Consider the following 23,244-nt stretch of genomic DNA (forward strand, 5'->3'; position numbering starts at 1 on the left):
AAACAATTTAATAATCTGATTCTGCGTAAACTAAGGCGGACCTCCGTTTTTAAACTGAACTGGCTTAACCCTTTGAGTGCCGCGGTAGGAATGAGAAATCGTAAAAATACTTTGCAAAGTCTTGGGCGAGCTTTTTGTTTTTCGTTGGAAGTTGTAAAATATATACTTTCAAGGAGCCGAAGGTTTTTTATTATATGTACGTGTGTGCGTTTGCAATAGCCATGGTCCTTAAAAAACAATGGGCCCTTGTTCGAAGGGTACAATGCGTCCGAGAAAAGAGCCGAAGCGAGGGATATGAGAGCTAAAAGGCGAAAGCTCGATTTGCATATAATATGTTCAAGGGCGACTCGGTTTTATTGTTGACGCTCAATGAGACGAATCGCGACTGAAAAACCTGAGGCTTGAAGCACTAAACAGGTTATGGTAGTTACGGTGCGAACCCTTAAAATTCTGGCGACTGTTAACTTATGCAAGTTAATCTTTAAATTATGTATATTTGTCCGTATTAAATATATATATATATAAGTCCAAATAATAACCAGTATAAAGCGCAAAACATTACACACGACTGGGTTTATGGAATTGAACGTATAAGACAAATCATATTTTTTTATTCGTTGATTTTTATAAGTATGAAGTTTTGTATAAAAAATATTTTTAAATCTGTATATTCGCAACTCTTCTTGTCATTATATCTAGGTTGTATCGAAGAACTCTTGAGATTCATGTGATCTGCTTGAACCATATCGAAAAGTAGCTATTTTCTCGGCTTTCTAAGAGTCGTCTCGGTTGATTTGGCGTAACTCAGCTAAACTCTAGTTTATTCCAAGTCTGAAATAAAGTATCAGTTCTTAACAAAAGTGTCTGATGGAAGTGACTCGGTACATACGTGTTCTCAGAAGAGTTTACCTAAACTCTCACGATTTAAAGTCGAAATCAAAGTGCTAGTTCTTTGAGATTAAAGTAAGGCAATGATCTAGCTTCTACATGCATAATCGATTAAAGGGAAGAAGTTTAGCGTCTCTTCTTGCCAATATTAATGATCGGGGAGGAACTAACATTTTTGTTATTGTCCAATATATTTCAAATCAAACTATATAACTGCGTAATGGTGATTTTAAATCGACAAAATTTGACATCGTCGCCATTCTACGGAATGTGAATCCAGAAAATGCTTGGTACCCAGTCAACAGGAATACGCATTAACCTCTGAATTTTGAACTCAACTTTTAGTGCTTTTGTTCAAGTAAAATCTGTTTTTATAAAAATGATTTTTAAACTGTCAATGGATACCGTTTATTGCAATCGAAATGATCACATTAGCTTGTTTTACATTGATGAGGAAAAACAAACGATCTTTGTCAGTAATAAATCAATTATTTTTGTCACCAGCATTCGTATTAAATACTAAAACTAGTATTTATTTTAATTTAGTTAATTCAATAACATTTGATCAATAAATAATAATGTATATGACTGTTATTTACTTTTTTGATAAATAACAAATTAAAAATAATGTATATACTCCGTTGATATATAATGCTATAGCAATTAATAAAATATCCATAATCTCATTACTTCAGCTATAAAAACACATGTTTTCAATAACAAAGATAAAAAATAAATGCCAAAATATTTTTATGCTTATTTTAAGATCAAACGGTATCCAAATTTAGACAGTTAAATTTTGTTAAAAATAATAACAGAAAAATATTCAGCCAATAGATGTACTCGTTTTTTAAAACAGCGAAATAGGTATACGCCTTTAGAAAGCGAGATTCGCTTGACGGGCATTGTCCAATGTCGTATTCTGCAACGGGAATCTTGTGGATCCGGTGATTTATTCAATCCGTGACCGATTCGTAACAAAGAAATATTTTCTCGATGACGGAGAATATTTACAGTAAGAATTATTTGATTTTTTCTGGTAGTAACGAGGGCTTTTGTGTGTATTCCTATTCTTTACGCTATTGTCTTGTTTAAATATCATTTTGGTTGGTTTTAAGAATAAGGTCATACTAAAGTGGACTTAATATTTGTTGTAATTGCGATTAATAAGAAATTTGGTACTAAATCATTATTGAAAAAACACCTCAAAAATAACTCATTTGAAAAAAATAAAAAAGCATTATATATAAACATAAAATGATTAAATCTTGTAATATATAAGCAATTAAATACATCAGTAAAATGTACTAATAATGATTATATAAATGTAATTAAAAAAGTTTTTAAATATAGTGTCCGAAAAATGTTTTGAGAAACTTTTTAAGACCATTTCAAACGCGGACATCTGTGTGTTGTCGCCACAAAATCTATTTTTTTATTAATTTACAATACAAATATGACTACCATGACTTGCCAGGTTTTCTTAATAATCAAACAATAATTATACAATTAAACATTTGAAAAAAAAATTATGATACACACCTAAAATATCATATATGAGCAACATCCTACATAGTATTCCCGCTCCTAATAATGTTTGGTAAGCTGGGTGGCTCGTGCGAGAGGCGCGTTTGCATGCGCAGACATCCTGGCCGCAACGTGCCAGAATAAGAGACGCGATCGCGACTTTCTAGGCCGTAAAGAGCCTTATAGTATATGATACTTTGAATCTCGCAGCCAAAAGTCACCGGGCATTGACGGATTATCGACAATGCCCTTTAGCAACTCTTAAAAAAGCTTTATTAGCATTAATACAATGAATTGTATCTCAACGATTTTAACAAAAATAAGACTTGTTCTCCTTTTTGTAAAGATATATTAGATTTTTTAACAATAAGTATTTTTGCTTTACTCAGATTCCAGACAATGAAGCCATATTTAAGGACGCTACGAACTACCGTATCGTACAGAATGCGAATCATAAATAACTTATTGAAGTGGCACGCGCTCCGCATAACGAAGCCGAGCATCCTCGACGCTTTATCGAAAACATAGAAAATCTCCATCCCTACTCGATCGTCATTCCCAACTAGGGACTGCAATATTACTGACATTTTTAATATCGATATTACCGGGAGAGAAAAACAGTCGATACCGGTATTGGCATTATTATTATTATTTTAATTGATTGTTAATAAAAAATAACGAATAATTAATCCTAGTACCGCTCTCATGTCTCAACATGTTTATATTGTAGATTAGCAAAACCAAAGCATTCAAATACCCCGGCAATTATTGTTTCGATAAATTAAATATTTTATTAATATCATTATTTCTTTTAATAATTTAAATTTGTGACTTTGATTTTCAATTGTTTTTTTATTATATTACAATTAAATTTAACCTAATTGTATTTAGTATATTTAAACGTTGTTAAGTCGGATTAACTGATAGATTCGTTCAAAGTCAAACTGAATGCTTAATTGGTAAGTTTATTCTATAATATATTGTTGATTGTTAATACATGCTTGCAAATTTTGCAAAAAAAGAGTAGGAACGTTTTTTTAAATGAAGTTGTAGTTACAATTTTGGGATATAAATTAAACAAGCAGATCAAATTTCCGTCTGAATATTTATGAATATTTCGTGTTTCAAACAGTAAGAATCGCTTAAACAATCTTCCGTATATTCAGGTGCTTCTTAAAATATAGTAATAAAAACCAACAAGACGACTGTGTACAAAACCCTTTTTGCTCTATTTGTTTATTCACTTTTATTCTTTCATTACATTGTCAAAAAAAATATGTTTATAAATGCAGGCGACAAATCTTTTTAGTAGTCTAGGAAACATAATCATTGACAAAATATCATCTTTTATCGACCGCTTCTATTTATTCAAAAGGCGAGATATTTTTCCAAAGAAAGATTTATATGATTAGTGATTGTGCTATTTATGTGATTAAGATGCGATTTTATTTTAATTATTATATATATTTTAATATTTTAATTTTTAATGCCAAATATATTTTAGAAAACATGTCACAACGGTAGCTAATCTTTATATTTATTTGTAGCATAGAAAAGGTTAACTCGTACCTATTATTATTTATTCAAGAAATTATATTACGATGTTAAAAAATATATAAAATGACATTTTTGTCATGAGGCTCGGAATCGTTGTTTTTCCAGGGCCTGCGTTTCGCTTTCGGCGGCCCTGATCGCAATGCATCACTGTCTGATTTCAAATTATATTTGTAACATCTAATTCCAGACAATTATTGTTAAAGCAGCTCGTTACACGAAACAATTGCGTTAATCCAAAATTAATTTGGTGATACGCAGCTAAGACCTATTTATTTTTAACGTACAATAAAAAACCGCCCATCCAAAACTTACTTCTCCTTCCAGTGGCCACTTCCGTACAATTTGTACTATTCGTGTTAAGAGGAGATTACATCTAACGCCACTCGAGATGATGCTATTAAAACATATACGAACGTTAATTGACTTTTTTTAGACGAATCTCAACAGACATGCGATACGCAACAAACAATCAAAAAACAAACACAAAAATTGACAGATATTTAATTTAAAAAAATAATAATGACGCAGCAAGATCGTTACAAGAACAACGTTACAGCAACAACGTTAATTTATATTAATCGCAAATTAATTCACGTTCATATATCATATTTTTATGGCGTTTCAATTAAGGACTTTTCGGTTCGCGGGTTCCGCGTCATGATTTATGTCCGTGTTTTTTTTTTTTGTTATTTCTAGAATTTATTTTATTATTATGAATCTTTGGTGGTTATCCGATATCCAAAAACGGTTGATGGATCGTCGGGCTTTACATATTTCCAACGTTAATCCCCAGATTTGTCTTCATCAGCCCTAGGTACGACGTTGACCCTACTAAAGATATGCATCTTAGATCCCCTAAAAGCTCCTCTGAGACAAATCTCACATTACAACAGTGTCCACGTGAAAAAAAAACGTATAAATCAGATTTTACTAAAAGCTCCGCCCTACCTCAACACAGCAGCGTAATGGACGCCTATGGATAAAATTAAAGAGTATAAACATTTCTTAGAAATTCCATAGTGATGTGATAAAAATGCGGCAATTTCAATCATTGTTGTTTATATTTTTTATTATTAAATTCTTCATAAATAATGAGTTGGCAATTATAAAGATAAATTAACTATAAACATGTCAGATGGGTCGTTGATGTTTATATTTAATATTGAAATAATAAGAAAATAATTATTCGTTAGTGCTATAAGTGTTTGAATTAATGGAGCATTTAAAACTAGCCCAATATATTTGAAAATAATAATTATAAATATTAGGATACAAAATAGCATTATATATAATATATATTAGAAATAACATTACTAATAATATGTATCGAATTTAATAATAATAAAAAAAAACAATTATGAATCTATATGAAAGTGAAATAAAAATTATCTTCAAGTTAGCTAAATTTATTATATTTTATTTTTACATTGCACTATTATAAAATCAAACAATAATATTCTCATTCATTCAAATATTATATTTTATATTAAGATTAAATTTAAATCGAATTATATATTAAAAATATTTTTTATGCGTTGCAAAACATTGAATTAAACTAAAAAATATAATACTAAATTTATTGCTACTAATTTACATTTGTTTAATATTTCCTCTCACGTCTAATATTTTTTAAGCATTCATAAAAAGTCAACAAAAACTTGCAAACAAATTTTAACACAAACGGAGCCGCGTCAAGAACTATAATCTGTCCGTTTGAATAATAATATTGTGAACGTGTGTAATTTTGAAGGCAATGTTCCGCTCTTTTTATTTCTTGTGTATAAAAATAGCTGAAGGAATTTATAGCTGAAATACACATCAGTACACATCTCAAAGAGCTGTAGTTTAGTTCAGATTTATTATTTGAAGTCGATTTTTACTTTTTGTATAAATATATTCTTGTTACGATTTTTTCCAGAGTCGGTCCCCTCAAGAAGAACGGACCCCGGGAATTTGTGCCCTCTCCCCCCCCTCTCGGCAAGTAGCGCATAGCAGAAGGCTCTAAAGACTAGTCGGAGAAGAAGGTATTTACAGTATATTTATTTTTAAGTCAATTCACAACAACATCGTTCAACGCGTGATCATCGTGTGCTCTTAAATTTCGGCCCTGTGATTGGTCGCACGCCATGAAGGATGTGCCGGTATAAAAAAATACACAAGGCAGTATTAGTTCGTTATTAACTTATCGCTTCTTTCACTTTACTGTTAATACATAAAAATGTCTTCTGCGAACTTTGATATTAAGTTTATCTCAGATTCGTTTAATTTAAATAATTTTTCTATATCACAATGAAATAAATAGAAAATCATTTAAAAACTGGTTTTCAAACGTTGTACCGAAGTTAGATAAAAACACAGTTATTATTATGGTTATATGCCATGCTTTTAAAATTATATTTGTTTTTAAAATTATTCAGCCCTGTTCTCACATGAAATCTGTATCTATTTGTATGTATCTACTGACTCGTGTTGTATAATAATATTATTTTCTAATATATTTTTTTACTATTTTTTATTGACATGTACTATACCGATATAATAATATATTTTAAAACGCCTGGAGGGTTATGTATATAGATATTATTTGCACGCATTAGGGTCACTGGATTTTTACCGTAGAACAGCGTGGCATAATCGATTTTTTGTTTCTCAGTCTTTTAGTATGTTTTATATTATTTTTTAACTACATTATCAATTAGCTTAGCTTTCCAATTAAATAATAATAAAAATAATTATACTCAATATAAATAATGCAATTAAATATTATTTAGATCAACTAAAAATAATTGCAGTTTTTTTAAAGTTATGGTTCTTATCTGCTAATAATTAGCATGTAAAAAATATGATTTATATAACTGATATATTTATTTATTTTATTACAAAAATGGCCTTTATGACTTGGTGGGTTTTTCTTAATGCGTCGGTTTAACCATTATACAAACAATAATTTCACTATTAAATATTTAAAAAAATAAAAATAATCTAAAACCATTTTTTTTAATAAGAATTACTGTAAAATGGAATAATATATTTTAAACTCTCGAATGATTGTTTATGTAAACATGTATAAAAATACTTCTATACCAAAACCTATATGTAAACATGTATAAAAATAGTTCTATACCAAAATAATATGTACAGTAATTTGTAGGAGCATTCAAAATCATTTCATTGATCTCCTTAACTTTCTGAGCTAAAATTAGACGAGAGTCCTAAAATCGCATTCAGTGGAGCTTAGGTAAAATCGACACATTCTTGAATCACCAAAAAATTAACTTAATCTACGAGACAACTTTTTGACGAAGATTCAGCGACACTTATATATTATAATATATTAACTTTTGTAATTCTAACTTAAACATAAACGCTTGTGTCAAATACTGATACTCAACAACTTTTTCCTTAACTTTTTATATTTTATAAAAATCATCATACATGAGACTCATAAGGCCTATATGGCACTAAAACATATCAAATAAGATGTTTCTGCGTATGGTTGTTACGTAAGTAATACATGGCAATGACATTGAAATTGTTTATTATACAGTTTACATGTGTGATATATTTTCACAATTTTGCACCTCAACTCATTTCGCACATATTTCAGTGGTTTGAAAACCAAAGTTCCACTGTATTCATAATTTGAGCTTTTATATACCTAGTAGACGTAACGTTCCAATGCAACATTTCACAACCTTTAACAAAGCAAAGGTTCAACTCATGGCCAGTTCAAAGGTAAGCCGCGAAGCGTCGATGTCTTTATTCCCCCATCATCTTTCTCATCATCGCCTACCATTTACAAGAAGCGTGGTATTATTGGCATTGTTTCGATCCGGCGCTTATCTGAAATGATGATCTGAAAATACGAGTCGGTCCCCTAATCGGGCGACATCTCACAGCAGAGGAGAGGAGAACTAACATCTCGGATGCTGAGCTTTTTATCTCTAGTTGTGATCTTCGCCAATCATCGTCACCGTCTCAGGTGACATCGAGGGTCACGGTTGACCTCAGATTCACCCCATTGCCAGCTCCCATCTAGGGATTTAACTATCATCAGATAATTTGTAAATTTGTTTTTAATAATAGTGGCATTTCTGATCATGTACATATGTATATACAACTAAGTTTACCTGTCGCTAAACGACGTCGATAATAAACGTGTATAAATTCGCGTTAACCGGTGTATGTATATGATCCGGTGGGCAAATTGAATACGGGCTTTCATTAAAGATTGGTCTCGGCTAATGGGTGGCCCAAATAAACGGGGCCGGATCCGCAATTACAAAAGTATGCGACGGTAGCCGAAGGTGCATTGTGATATATCGCTCGCACTGTATCTACCGCCAGATGCTCGACAACTTTGATCGTTTTTTAATTTAAAAACCCCATAAATAGTCACATTACGCAACTATGTGTATTGACAAGCTGATTTGGATAAAATAAAATATAAATACTCATTACTGTGGCACGCTTTATCGGAGCTTGAACGAATATAATAAAAGGTCATTTTAGAATCTCCAGTACATCATTGTTAAAAGTGCAATTTCCAGGTGGCCATTTTTAGGCGACCACCGGATAGTGACAAACAATATGTGGTGTTTTAGACGTGTGGTTCAATGTCCATCAATGAAGGACTTAAAGAACTTGTATTCTGTGGTAAATGATGCTTTCGAAAATGTATGTGGCTTGTGTATTTAGATACGAACTTTTGCTGTTGGAACAATTTAATTCATGATTTATCTTGATCTCAACTGTCGTAAAAGATAATTTAAAATAAAACAATAAGCAATAAAAAATATATTAATGCTGTTACAACCTTACCAATGTTCCTATTTTAATGAAATGATTGTGCCTTGGTTATTTTTTTATTTTATTTTTTATTTTTTTAGATTAAATTAAGACCATCGTGGCCTAACAGGTTACCCCAATGCGCCACGATGGTCGAAAACAAATTTTAAATTTATAAAACAAAAAAAAACGTATATATACATAAATAGAACAATACTTAAAAATAATAAACATAACAAAAAATTATAAAATATCAAAATTAAATGAGACAAACTGGATCAGCTCCTTGTAGCCAACATTAAACAGGTCAATATGTAATGCAAGCGTATTAAGGAGCCGTATGGCCACAGCTATAGGCGAGTCGGCAAGTGCGGATGTCCTAGCCCTAACTGCCATCAAAAGAGGTCTCGATCGTGATTCTCGAAAATGTTCCGGAACCCAAAACTGGAATTCCTCGAGAATAGCTGGATTGTCGACAGCACCTTTTAGTAGTTTGAAAAAATGCTTAGCGACATACAGCTTTCTGCGAGAATTCAGCGAATCATATCCCAACGCCCCTAAAAGAAAGGCGCTGGGATATAAGTACGGATAATAACCAAATGTCCTTTTGTAAAGGTATCTTAAATACCTTTTTTGAATTTTTTCCACTAAAAGGGAATATTTGGCTATTCGGGGATTCCAAATTATAGATCCCGATTCAAGAATGCTACGAACTAAGGTATCATAGAGGATGCGAATAACTGACGGATCGTCAAAGTGAAAGGCATTCCTCATAACAAGGCCGAGCATCTTGGAAGATTTATCACAGACGTCGTGTATGTGTAGAGAGAACCTCCATTTGCTCTCGAAAGTGATTCCGAGATCTTTAATGGAAGTTTCTCTAGTCAAAATGTTACCACCGAGATGGTAGAAATAAGCTGATGGCGAACGGGATCGAGAAAATGACACAGTATGGCACTTTCCGACACTAAAGGGCAGAAAAAAAAAAAAAGTGTTCATTATATCTGTTTTTACCACATAATTAACCTAAACTTCTAAAATTCTATTTATTTTAAGGTCGGAGAATTGAACCGAAACATTTTTCTTTGATTTGATATAGTTTTTTTATAAATTGCACTAAAAAAGGTTTACAACTCCTTCGTCCAACCCCCGTCAAACAGAAACAGGCATAAAACAATTATAAATGTATGTATATTGTAGGTAGAGTGCCTCCCAATGACTTTCTCTCGTTCGTGTAATTTCTTTGCCGTGTGCAACCAGGAACGCCTCCGAATCGATTACGGATTGTAATCGTAAATTAAACATTGCTAAACGCCTCCTTTAGCGGTACCATCCCAGGCTATTATAAATTATTATATACAGTGTTGCCATGCCAAATGTCATTGTCGCATCTTGACAAATGTACCAGTCACAAGGCGACGAGATAAACAATAATTATCATCACGGAACATGCGGAAATGTCCTCATCTCGGAAACCCACGTATTTTTTCTTCCCTTTCGATAAATGTGCGGAATTGCTATTATATCTAAGCACATAAAATTATATATATATATATATATATATATATATATATATATATATATATATATATATATATATATATATATATATATATATATTAAAAAAATAATATGCAGTTGGAAAAAACTACACATTTTTTTTGTTCTACCTAAATGTTACTCATGATTTTCCGATTCGCAAAATATTTAACCAGCTAAATACCTGTCTCGATAATTACACTGAAAATAAATAATAATCTCTAGACTAAAAGTATTTGTGTCTGCTATAAATTCTTCGTACAAAAGATTAACAAAAGTACATAAGCCTATTTACCATTTGTTTTGTTGAATCAAATACTTATAAGCTAGTTAAATTAATTAATTAATTAATTATTCAAATATGTTTTATGTTCATAGATGTTAACAGAATATATTTAAAAATACTAATAAATAGTATATCTATATATTATATATAAAATGTCTATCTGGGCCTGAATTAGTTTCTGATTTTATTTTAAAAGATTGCGAAGTTAGTCTCGCTGGTCCACTAAAACGTATTATTTTATTTAATTCTCAAGACCCTGATCCGGAAATAAAAATGTGACCAAATGTTAATTCGAAAATAAAGACAATACGGTGTACCACCAACAGGGGTCAGGACAAAAGAGCGCGGACAAAACAGCGCAACGCTTAAATAAAATTAATTAAATAAATCAAACTAGAAAAATAAATATTGGGAACCGAAATAATAATAAAATAATATTTGAATTTGTTTCTGATATTTTCAATTACTAACGCGTAATTACGCACAAAACAAACAACTAAAAAAAATTCGATCGTTCATAAAATTCGTAACATTTTTAACTTTTACGTATAAAATTATTTATTTATTCGATTCAGTTATAAACCTTAGCTAATTTATTTTTGCTAGCAAGCAAGTTTATTTTAACTGAAATAATAAATTTGTTTTTTATTCCCTCTTTCTGAAACTTAAATAATAAAAATTGAAAATTTAGGCAGTAATTTAAAATAATTATAATGCTAAAATTAAAAATAATATCAAAAGAACAGCAAAAAATCGTATACATTATTACATTTTTAATATTTATTTTTTTATTTTTGTATTTTTATTTTTAAAATAGTCGTTATGCTGTTTTGTCGTTACGTTATTTTATCCTGCGCATTTTTGTCCGCGCTCTTTTGTCAGCATTCTTTTGTCCTACGCCCTTTTGTTACGGCGGCCCCATATTTATAAAAAGATGACAAATTTTTCATTAATAATAAAATGATTTTTATATAATTATTATTCCGATCGACCATCAAAACTTTGGTTTTCATAGATTTTCCTAATCTCAATATAGAATATTGTGATAAATAATTAAAATAAAAAATGATTTCAGTCTGGTGTCTCACTACATACTTAGTAGCTGTTGCTTGTGTTTATTCCACTGTCATGTTTCAATAAAATATTTATAATAATAATAAAACTTATTTTTTAAATTGCAAATACATGCTAATGTTGCAGTCTTATCCCTTTGGAAGATTTTTTTCATCCTCACAAAATCGTTAAAATCCTTACAGGACATAAATGCGACCATCCCACTGAATGACTGGATGATTTACGACGGTTTGTAAATTGAATTAGCGGTTGGAAAAATTGCGCCTGGTTTGCATTTCGCCGCAATGTTTTACTGCAAAGCGTATATAACAAAAGGGAATATACCTACCTACGCATTTTATTGCTTTTTGAACGCTTTGCTTGCCCTCGTGTCAATGCTCTCGTAAAAGCAACAGTTGTTCTAAATACACTCAGGTGCGAGTGTATTATATTTATGGGTTAATGTTAACCTTTTAAAGAACAGGAATTTAGGAAGCGTTGAACGCATTACATAACAAATCATTATTTATGGTGATTTAATATTTTTATGGCAAAGTTGTACAAATTTTAAAAAAGTTAGTATGCACATTAAAAAATATAATATTAACTACATACCTGCCGCTCTTTGGTGAAAAAATGGTGATGCTATTTCATTTATGAATCAATTTTCCATCTGAAAAATAAAAAAATATGATTTTATATTAATTATAATTTATATTATACAAATTAAGATATTTGTATGTATAATAATGTGTTACAGCATCAGTTAAATACCTAAAAGACCTGGGCTCAAACCATAAATAGACCTTAGTGGGTTTTTTATATTTTTATCGTGTCTAAGAGTTCAGAATTGCTGATTATTATAAAAATATAATTTAGATCAATTATCACATATTAGGCTTTCCTACATTTTAATAATCTCGCAATGAATATCGAGATAAATAAATCGAGATAGGTCGTTCATGGTGATATATATTGATTGTAAGCTGTAATAATAGTTTATTATTAATAAAATAGATGATTTACAGCCTTTTACATTTTATTTTCAACCTGGTGTCTCTGTAACGCATTGTGCTTATGCCTTTCAAGATACAATGAAAAATTTATTAAATTGATACATGATCAAATTAATTTACTAGTTAAAAAGTTTGCTCTAATATATAGCATTTTATCAATTTTATCAAAAAGTGACGATGTAAATATTATATCTCAGCTAAAATTGCTAGCCATCTTGATACATATTGTTTAATATGTTGATTTTGTAAAATGCACAAAATGTCGTAGGAGAATAAAATAAAAAATATATTTTATTAAATTACCATTATTAATTGCGATACACTATAAATTTATATTATTCTATCTCTGCCTTATTTTAATTATTTTTCATAATGTTATCATTTGACATTTAAAAGCTCATTTTTAATCAAAGCTCAAAGTTACCAAAGCTATAGAAATACAATATTTTATCAAGTTACAAGAATAAATTTAGAAACAAAGTTTTATAATAATACATAAATATTAATTGTATATATAAATAAATATTAAATTATACATAAATATTAATTGTATTTTTAAATGATATTTTTATTATATTTTTAACGATCATTATTTGAAAAACAATGTTTCACTGATGATAAAAGAAATATTCAGAAATAATAAGTAAATATTTTGATTAAAGTTTTAAACTCGACATAAAAAATAAATATAAAAATATCACAATTATTTATTTTATTTTATATAAAGGGTACCCAAAAATATGTAATTTTAAACATACGAGTAATTGATCAATAAACACGTATTTTTACGTTTTGTATTATGGCATTAGTTGATCTTTGTTTAAAGACAAAAAATACCCTTTCACGTGATCAGTGAATAATGGGAGAAATTTTTCATTCAAAAAAAATTCTACAGTGCTGCATATTGTATGATTTCATATGAAAATAAATGCAACAGCTGCTACAAAAAATATTTGTGCAACTTATGGCGACATATTGGATGTCAAATAATCCCATAGATGGTTTAAAAACAAAAATCTAATGTTTTTTATGTTATGGACGAGACACAACTTGAGGGATGAAATAACAGAAATCATTGAAGAATTATCAAATAATGTCAGTACTATGTAGTCCACAACCCAAAGCTTAAAAAATATTGACAAGAGCTAAAAAAAAGTTTGGGTATTCCCCGTGAATTGTTTGATCGAGAATCAACACTATTTTTTTAAGGGATCAACACTATTATCACTAGGGATGATTCCAAAAGAATTATTTATTTTAAAGCGTGTATTGTAAACTTTTAACTCGATTGAGTGTTGCATTGGGCGAAAAGTGACAAATTAAAAATATATTCTCCAACATTATAAACATTGCTAATTTCTAGAATAAAATCTGCAACCTTTTTGGGAAGTTTTATTGCAGCCCCAATATTCACCATATGTTTCTTCAAATGAAGCATTTTTAAGGGAAAAATAATCAATTAACAATTAACTAAAATCGCCTTTTCGATTGTTTTATTTTTTTAATCAGAAAATATTACGAAAATGGCAAAAAGGTGGATAAATATTATATAAAATTATATTATATAGAAAAAAATTTATAATGATAAAATAATCTATCTGAGCTTGATTGATATAAATGTCATTACTTTTGAGTACCCTTAATATTTATACATGCGGTAAATCTTAGGATTAGAAAAATTTTCTAGAAAATCTAAAATAATTTATAGTAAACCTAAATCCTAGGATTCTGAGAGAGAAGCTATAATATGTATATAATATATATAATAAATACTGTCTCATTTAAAAAAATACAACAATATTATTAACATAATGAATTTACATACATAAGTATCTATATAATTTTTATTTTTTTTCATTTACATAGGTATGTAGATATACAATAAATATTAAAATATTATATTAAATAATAAAAAAAAACTGTTTCATTTTATAAAATACAACAATATTATTCTTACGCGTTATACTCAATTGCCAGATATTAAACCGCTTGATTTTAATAAATTATACCAATAATTGACGCTTTCATAAATAGCAAAGAGTAGAATAATTATATTAGAATTAATATATGATATATAAATATAAATAAAATACATTTTCAACGGGTAATAAATATAGAGAGCTTTAGTCAAACATATATTATACTTTTTTTATATAGTCAACTTTGATTTTATTTTTAAACGGTATGATTATTATATGTATATACAGCGTTTAAAAATATATTACAGAATTTAAAACCTTACTTATTTATTTACTAATAAAAGTACCTTTACTTTATATTTCTGCTTGAGTGGAGTACAAATTTTTGCGATTATATCTAACAGAAAATATTGAATTAATTTACTTTCTTTGTATGGTATATTTTGGAAAAAAATTAAAACACTGTGCCATTAATTAACGTAAGACGTAACACATAAATGATTCGATCAGTAGCTAATAAATTTAAGAGCAATGAAGGGGTTTTTTAGTACACGTTTATTATGGCTACCTTTTTACGAGCACAAAGCACAAAATTAGAAACACATTTTCCACAGTGCATTTCTAACTCGAGGCGTTTTAAGAAAATCTGTGATTCTCGTTTGCTTTTGCCAATCTATCAATATTTTTTTAATACCAATAGTTAGTGCCTTCTATCAATAAGTTTTAACAGAAGTTAGTGCGTTCTTTTGACTAATGAAATCATTAGTATTTTCTTTACTTGTATTCTCACTATCACTCTCTTCTGAAAATTATCAAGTCATCATTTTCCTTAAATTTTGAGAGGAACAGCGCTATAAATCCGTTTCATTGGTGATATAACACCTTGATTCATGGATTGAATTAAACTTATAGCAGTTTAAAATTAATAAACTATTCTGCTTTCTGTAGCAATCCTTTAGCTTTTAAGAAATATTTTACTTTAGGAACTAATTTGTTTTTGAAACAATCTTCAGCTCTCTATCTGTTTATGTTCTTTTATGGTTATAATTATGAACAGATAGATTTTTATTTTAGTTCCCTTAAATGATTTTTTGTTGCAAATGCATTTTCATAAAACATTTTGGAATTAATTAAAAGAAAATTGAATTTATTTTAAGCATGGATAATTCGCACACAAGATAAAACAAGAGTACATACGCTGTACTTATTTTTTCCCATCATTCAAATCTCGCAGGATCAACTTAATTAATAATAAAAAAAATCTGTATTGTAAAAAAATTTAAATCAGATAAAAATTACAGTTTTATCCGTACCTAACATTATACCATGTAATATAGTTTTGATTGAATTGCCTTTTAGTTCATCAAAATATATAGGATGCTTTAAAATATTTATAAACGATTACAAAAAATCAAAAAGTGTTGCTCGTAGGATTCAATTCGATTTTACGTACTCCCTTATTCGAGTAAAAATCAACGGGAGCGCACACTCCCGAACATTTTTTGATTTTGTTATCATTTCCAAAATGACACGCGATAAATTTTAATATTTTATCTCGAGCACAAATCCATGCAGAGACGTGAAACATAAAAAAACGGTCGAATAACCCGAAACGGCCGCGGCGAATGTATCGAGAACGTGTTATAACCCAATAAAATCCAACAGGCATTTGTGACCGGTGATAAATGTCGCGATTAAAAGTATCGGTTTATTTCTCCGTGAACTACATCGACGTGTGACGCGTAAATATAATAGAACCATTAAAAAAGAATAATAACCCTTGGAAAAAATGTCGCGAGCCGCCCATGGCGAGGTCTTGTCGTAAAAGCGCTTTTGGTACATTTAACGATAAATTTGTATGAGCTTTTTAAAGCTCGCAATAATAAAAAAGGTATTTTCGTTTTTTTGACGTTGTTGTTAAATTGATTTTTATGTTTGGACCCAATCGTTTGGATTATTTGTAACCGAGTTATAAATATTTCGGTCGAGTGTGTTATAGAAAATTTATCAGTCTTTATATCGGCGGTGGGTGGATTATTTTTTTTTATATTAAGGCTTTAAATAATCGTTAAACGCCTTCGCGTCGGCTCACTTGACATACGTATCAAAGAAAAAGAAAATATTTTTGATACACGTTCTTAACGCGCCACTATTATATGCAGAGAAACGTGTAATAGAATATCTCAATGTATAATGCATAGATTCGGTGTAAAGAGAAATTTAAAACAAATAACTTTTGTATGTAAATAAACACAATATACTCGCGAGTATTTCCGAGTGTAACAAAATGTATGATTTATGAACTCGAGAATTTTCTGAGTACACAACACACGAAAATCCGATGAAAATTACACGTTTGTTTGGTTTGCGTGTAGAAGATATTTGCGAAGCGTAAATAATCACGCAGTTAATATTAAACACTAAATTTAATAAATTACGTCGTTACGTTCGTTTCAGTGGCGACTAATTAGAAACAATATTATTAAACATATTTTATTTTTTGCAAATAGCTAAGGAACGACTGATATTATACATTTTATTGTTTTAGATAGTATAACTTAGTAAAAGGTAATACTTTGCATAAGATAGTAGTAACAGCAAATTAACTATAATTTTATGGTTTAGTCTTTAAAATAGACTATTTCAATTAAATTTTATATATCCGGCTCCGATAAACAGGTCGATAAAATAGTATTATTACTTGCAATAAAAAAATAATAATGCCTTGCAATAATGTATAAATGGATTCAAACTATTAGTTTAACATAAAAAATACTTTTTTTTAAGAAGGGAAAATATTTAAGTAGTCTGATTTTATTTCGTAATATTTAAAAAATATATAAAAACACGATACATTGATTATTATCTGTTTCTTATCTAATCATGATTATTATCTGGTTTTTATCATATCTAATAAATATGTTTAAACGCCTAAAGGTCACTAATAAGATTAACTATTAATGTTTTCGGGTTTTGAGATCAAAGACGTCGGAAAATCTGGTTATTTTATAAACATATATAAATTACCATGTATATAGAGAAATATAAAATGGCAGGTTTTGGAAGTCAGTGTCTTTGCTTGCGTGTCGAGTTGTATTATTGTCGGCTATAGTAGTGTCTATGGAGCAGCTGGGATTCATCGCGATGTGTTCTTACTATTCTCTCTGAGCCATCCGCTGCTGACTCTTTTGTCGTCTTCTGGCATCTTATCTTCATTGACCGATTGTCACATCTTTTAAATGAAATGTGTCCACGCCTAAAGAGAAACAGTCTAATTGACAACTCGAGCGATTGTTAACCAAGAGTTTAAGAACAAGAATAATGTGCGCAGGGTAGAATGTATTATCTAGCCCGTGTCCTTTCCAAATAAAGAGTAGTTTTTAATTTTTGAAGTTATAGATGATTAACGTTCCGGGACGAATGTGCTTGATTTTTATGTATTATTTTAATTATATATTTTGTATTAAAATAAAATAATGTTTTATTTTCGACCATCGTGACGCATTGGTGTAATCTAGAAATTTTGAGTTATTGGCTATTTCATATCGGTCAATAATGGACCGTAAATAATCATATTTTATAATTATTTTACAAGGGGTACTGTATTCTTTATTTAGTTTGTTCATTTTTTGGCTTCTATTGCATTATAGTGACAAACGATCCTTTTTATTAGTTTAAACTGAAATACAATGTATCACAGGCCACGATAAATATAAATTTGGGATTTGGCGAGGGTGTTGTTAGTCAGAGAACTATGAGAAGTTAGTTAGATATTTTTTTAACTTCAAGTTGAGTAACAAAAAGGTCAGAATAGTTCGGACCCCGGCAGAAAAATCAAATCAACATTGTTGAATCTACAATCTAAGTGCACTTTCTCGCTAAAACTGACAATTTACCACGAGGTATTTTTTCAGTAGACAGCAGTGTTCCCAATGTAAAAAAAATAATTAATAAAAATATTGCATGCTTGGTGCATTACATGTATATTTATAAAATATATACACGTGTTAGTTTGGCGACGGGTGGCAATTAAACCCAGATTGAGTCGCTGCAGTAGTGTTTTTATTGAAATATTGGTGGTGTTTATAAAATGAATGAGGCACGGGCCCGTAACCGCGCGCGAACCCGCCGAAGGTTGCCAGTCGAAATAGTACATATAAATAGGCCACCTACAATTGATTTTTTTTTCAAATTTTAATTTATCTCTGCATTATGAATTCAGATCTGGTATTGTTATGCAAGTTACAAAAAAAAGCTGAAAAATATTGGCCAGTGTTATTATTATAATTATAAAATTGAAATCATGCACAAAAGATCAACCATAAAACATCTTGTTGGTAAACATTTTTAAAGCTATATTGCCCCCCCCCCCCAGCTACCTTCTCAAAATGGTCTAACCATTGTTGTCACATTTACATAATATTTATTTTTTTAAATACTTTTAAAAAACAAACATTTGCACCTCACTAAGCTTTTAATACCAGTGATCTTATATGTTGCATATATACAAGTTTCATGCCTTTTCTATACCTGCACATTTCTATGAAAGACATACGTATATAAGTTACGCCAACGAACGTTTATGTCAGTTAATATTAATATTCACCTATGTTAGTGTTTATATAAAACATATGAAAAAGTTGCAAACTTACATATGTCGCAAAGTTTATTTTACGAATGGTTTGGGGTAGTGAATTTTAAGGGCGTTTTCACACGACTTGTATACAGTTATGTGCGTGTGAATATCTCCTTACGTCTACAACGTCTTGAAGCAGGATGCTGTGTAGAATAATGGACACTTCCTGCAATTGAGCACGCTGGTTCAAAGGAGACGCATGTAGTACGCAACCCGGCTCATTATCTTAATGGGCTTTGATAGGTCGCTGAGGATATTTTTCTTCTTGATCACCACTTGGGACTTGGATTTGTGGTGAGCATCATGTGGTATCCCAATGATTAAATTAGACCATTGCAATTACGTCTGAGTTAACGTAACCGTACAAACTATTTATGTTATGTATTATTTGAAACGCTGTATTTAATTATAGATTATTATTTGGTAGTATGCATGACTCACGCAGAAACTCTAAGAACAGTGTATACGATATTTTATTTTTCTCTTTAACACATAGAGTGACTTAACATTTGCATACGTGCTAGAATACGTGTTGCAGTCGAACCAGTCGAGAGGCGTTGAACGTTCTGCGTTATAGGCGTGTGCAAGGACGTCTTGTTTTCGAGTAAATAGTCATCCGAGAAACGTGATGTTATGCGAATGGGGTCCTCAGAGGTCCTGGCCTCAACCGAACTATAGTTCGGTTGCATTTTAATGATGCCGGACGGATTGAACTGTGAACTTGCGTAATGAGTCATGATGACTAGTGCAGATTGTACATTGGACGATGATGAACTGGAAAATATATTTTTTAGTAATAGAGATAAAATATTGTATATCTACAATGAGATAGCAAATATTCTAAAACTTTATAAAAATATTAGAAATAGTGTTGTAATTAATACAACTATTGAAAATATATTTTCATAAATAAAAACATAATATATTGGAAGTTTGTTAAAAAAAATAGTAATCTACTCTTTCTATAAAATCCAGCTTCCGATCTATGTATGTAAATATAACAAGATCGAATCACATATGTATTTGCTTGAATATATTTGTTTTTTCCTTATCGTTTTATCTGGAATAGACCATTTTGAAAAATCAGATAGTTTTGTAGCGCAAAAGCGTAACAGTCATTTCAGAACCATTCAAAACGAACCGGGGAAAAGAAAATTGAATATTAGCTTTTTTCCATATTTGGAGTACGGTCGCTCGAACGGCCACTTCCGCGCAGTTGAAAGCCCCTGGCATTAGGTAACAGGGCACGCGTTAACCCCCATAAGCTCCATTGTTACCCAAAAAATAACCTCATGTTCGAAACGATCGCCAGATCCGAGCGGATGCCGAAAATCGCATTACCGTTTTGGGAAAGATTGCCGGAGCTCACTTGAATTTTTGAACACTTGAGCCATAAAAAAAGTTTGAGATACGCCGGACGTTCAAGCATTATGCAAATTAAAGGCTCGCAGCGAACGGGTTGATAATTTTTGCATATATCAAAGAAAAATCAGTCGTTTTCGTCGGGAAATCCATAGATTTATATTTTTGCACAAGGGTCGATTTGAAACGCGAATTACTCGCAAAAAGCGATCAGTTATTTATAAGGTGTTTGGAGGAAAATCTCGACTGGAATATTTTTAAAGCGAATCGTAAATCATGTTGTACTGGAACGGTGAGCAAAATGCCAGCTCAAGGTGAACTTTCTAACCCTTCGTTGAAATTCACAGAATGATAAAGTAAGACATGTCTGGCTCTGCTGTGCAAATTAAATGTATGCATTTTAAAATATTACATTTTAAAGCAACATGATTCAATTAAATATAAGTAATGAATGAACTACTGATAAACTTGTGTATATAATGCAATATTTTTAAAGCAAGATTACGCTTTGAGATAGTATATTACAGTTGCAAGGACCAAGCTTAGTTCTCTTAAAGTCTGCTGGACGCTGGAGGCATTTAATGGCATGAATCATAAACTCGCCGATTTGTGTAACCGCCATTATGTGCTTCATTCATCCTAATGGCACAACAAACTGCAATATTTATGCTTAACTTAGCGGTACCAATATACGTGTTATATATACATTACCCGTTTCGCAACATTGAAGCTATACTACTACTTCCACATATATTTTTTATGTAATTAGAATGTCAACATTGAGATAAATGTAAAACATTTGTATTTTTTAAATTTCCTTAATTCTTAGTAAAATGATCGAAGATAATTTTCTAAGAATTTATTAACCATTAGCAATGTTGATGCAAAAAATGCGATTTCTTAGAATGCAGTAAAAATTGGTTTTGGTATATAAAAAAGATGAATGAGATGATGTCAGAGCTAACGATTCTGAGAATCTTTATATAATACATATATTTGTATATATTAACTAAAGAACAAGTACTCTATATGTACACTAAAGTAATAAGTTTTCAATATAAATAAATATGAACTGCTCGGATATTGTTGTATATTATAAGATCAGAGTGTCTACTTTAGCATTAAGCATATTTTAATTTTCGAGAAATTTTGATAAATAAAAAATATATATAATATATGATTATAATATTACAGTAAATTATTGTAGATATCTACAAGATGTGTCCATAACAATGGAGCACCCCAATAAATGCGTTCTTATAAAATAGTAAAAATATAAATAAAAATATGATCATGGAAGTGTTTATTTTGAGCTTATTTTTAATATTTAGTAGGTCCATCTTTTGCTTTAATTAGAGCTGCAACCCTTTTTGGCATACTATCAACTAATGACTCGCAGTTGGACGGAGACAATTTTCTCAATTTTTCTCGCAGCTCGATTTTCAATTGTGTTGGGCAGCCTTTCCTTTTAATTTTCTCCTTAAATGCTCTATAAGATGTATAAGGCCATTCTAAAACCCTGTGACGCAAACCAACCCCTGCTTTTTAGCCAAGTATGACACGCAGCATTTTCTTGCTGGAATCAGATGGTAGCGTAGTATCGTGCTTGAAAATATATTCCAGTAGGAATCCATTAAAGTGGATTCCAATATTAATTTGATTAATTTGTTATAATAAACGCTAATAATCGAAGGACCAGAGCGAATCGATCTACTTCTTTAAATTATATTATTTACAAAAAAAATTTAGGCACCCGTATTTATCAAGTCAAATCGTAGAAAAAAATGTCAATAGCAGCTGATGCTATTTTACATTTTTCATATTTCGAACAGAGTAAATTATTGAAAAAGCGAGATTTAAATTCGCCAACAAACACATTTAATAGTGTAACTTTAGGGAAAGCCCCATACATTTTTTCAATCTTCCGATTCCCATTATTACAGTTCTTAGATTTACAAATAAAATATAAGGCGGGTTAGAGTAGTTTATAAAATTGTCAATAAATATTTACTATTCAAATACTTTCGACTTCAATTAAAAGCTTCCAAGAAAGCATGCATATTTTCAAACATATGGCATGGAGCCACCCTTTCTTATGCAGTTACATAAAAAATAATCGTGCAATTTTTTTTTTTTAATTTTTGGGAAACAATAATTCCTGATTCGACATTTCTATCGAGAAAAAACACCATGCATATTACATATACAAATGTAGATCGAGTTTTATGTGAACTTATGACTAATCCATGATTTTGTTGTGTACGATCTTTTACCAGATCGTAATTTTATTTTGTTGCTACTAACACTAACGACTATATTTATTGTATTTAAAATAAAGTGCTGCAAAATATATGTGCTTTTTTAAATTTAAGCCAATAGAATTATAGATAATATATAGATAATTAAGTAAAAAAAATTACTGACTTACATAAGAAATTTAAAATCAGAGCAAAACCTTGTCTTTTACAATATTTTAATATCCTTTAGCCATTAATGACCTTTATTGTTGCTTTATAAGAAGCGAACATTAATTATCGTTATAGGAATCAATACTTTTTAATTAAATCATGGATGTAAAGTACTTATTCATTTAATAATTTCCCTTTCAAACGATTGAAATGAATATTAAATTATTTATTTTAATCCCAGGATTTTCCTTAACTTTTAATAAAT

At 30.0% G+C, this 23,244-nt stretch overlaps 1 protein-coding gene across 1 annotated transcript in view; it reads right to left on the reverse strand.

Annotated features, from left to right (window-relative positions):
- LOC148231225 (semaphorin 5c-like) overlaps window positions 1–23,244 on the reverse strand; it is a 170,882-nt gene that overhangs the window by 120,722 nt on the left and 26,916 nt on the right. The window contains exon 2 of the mRNA XM_088194985.1: window positions 12,254–12,311. The gene's annotated coding sequence lies outside the window, so the exon portion shown is untranslated. The remainder of the gene's footprint in view (window positions 1–12,253; window positions 12,312–23,244) is intronic.

The sequence above is a fragment of the Plectrocnemia conspersa genome, unplaced genomic scaffold (genome assembly GCF_051122295.1).
Source record: "Plectrocnemia conspersa isolate PC_06_02 unplaced genomic scaffold, ASM5112229v1 ptg000010l, whole genome shotgun sequence".
Classification (NCBI taxonomy): Eukaryota; Metazoa; Arthropoda; class Insecta; order Trichoptera; family Polycentropodidae; genus Plectrocnemia; species Plectrocnemia conspersa.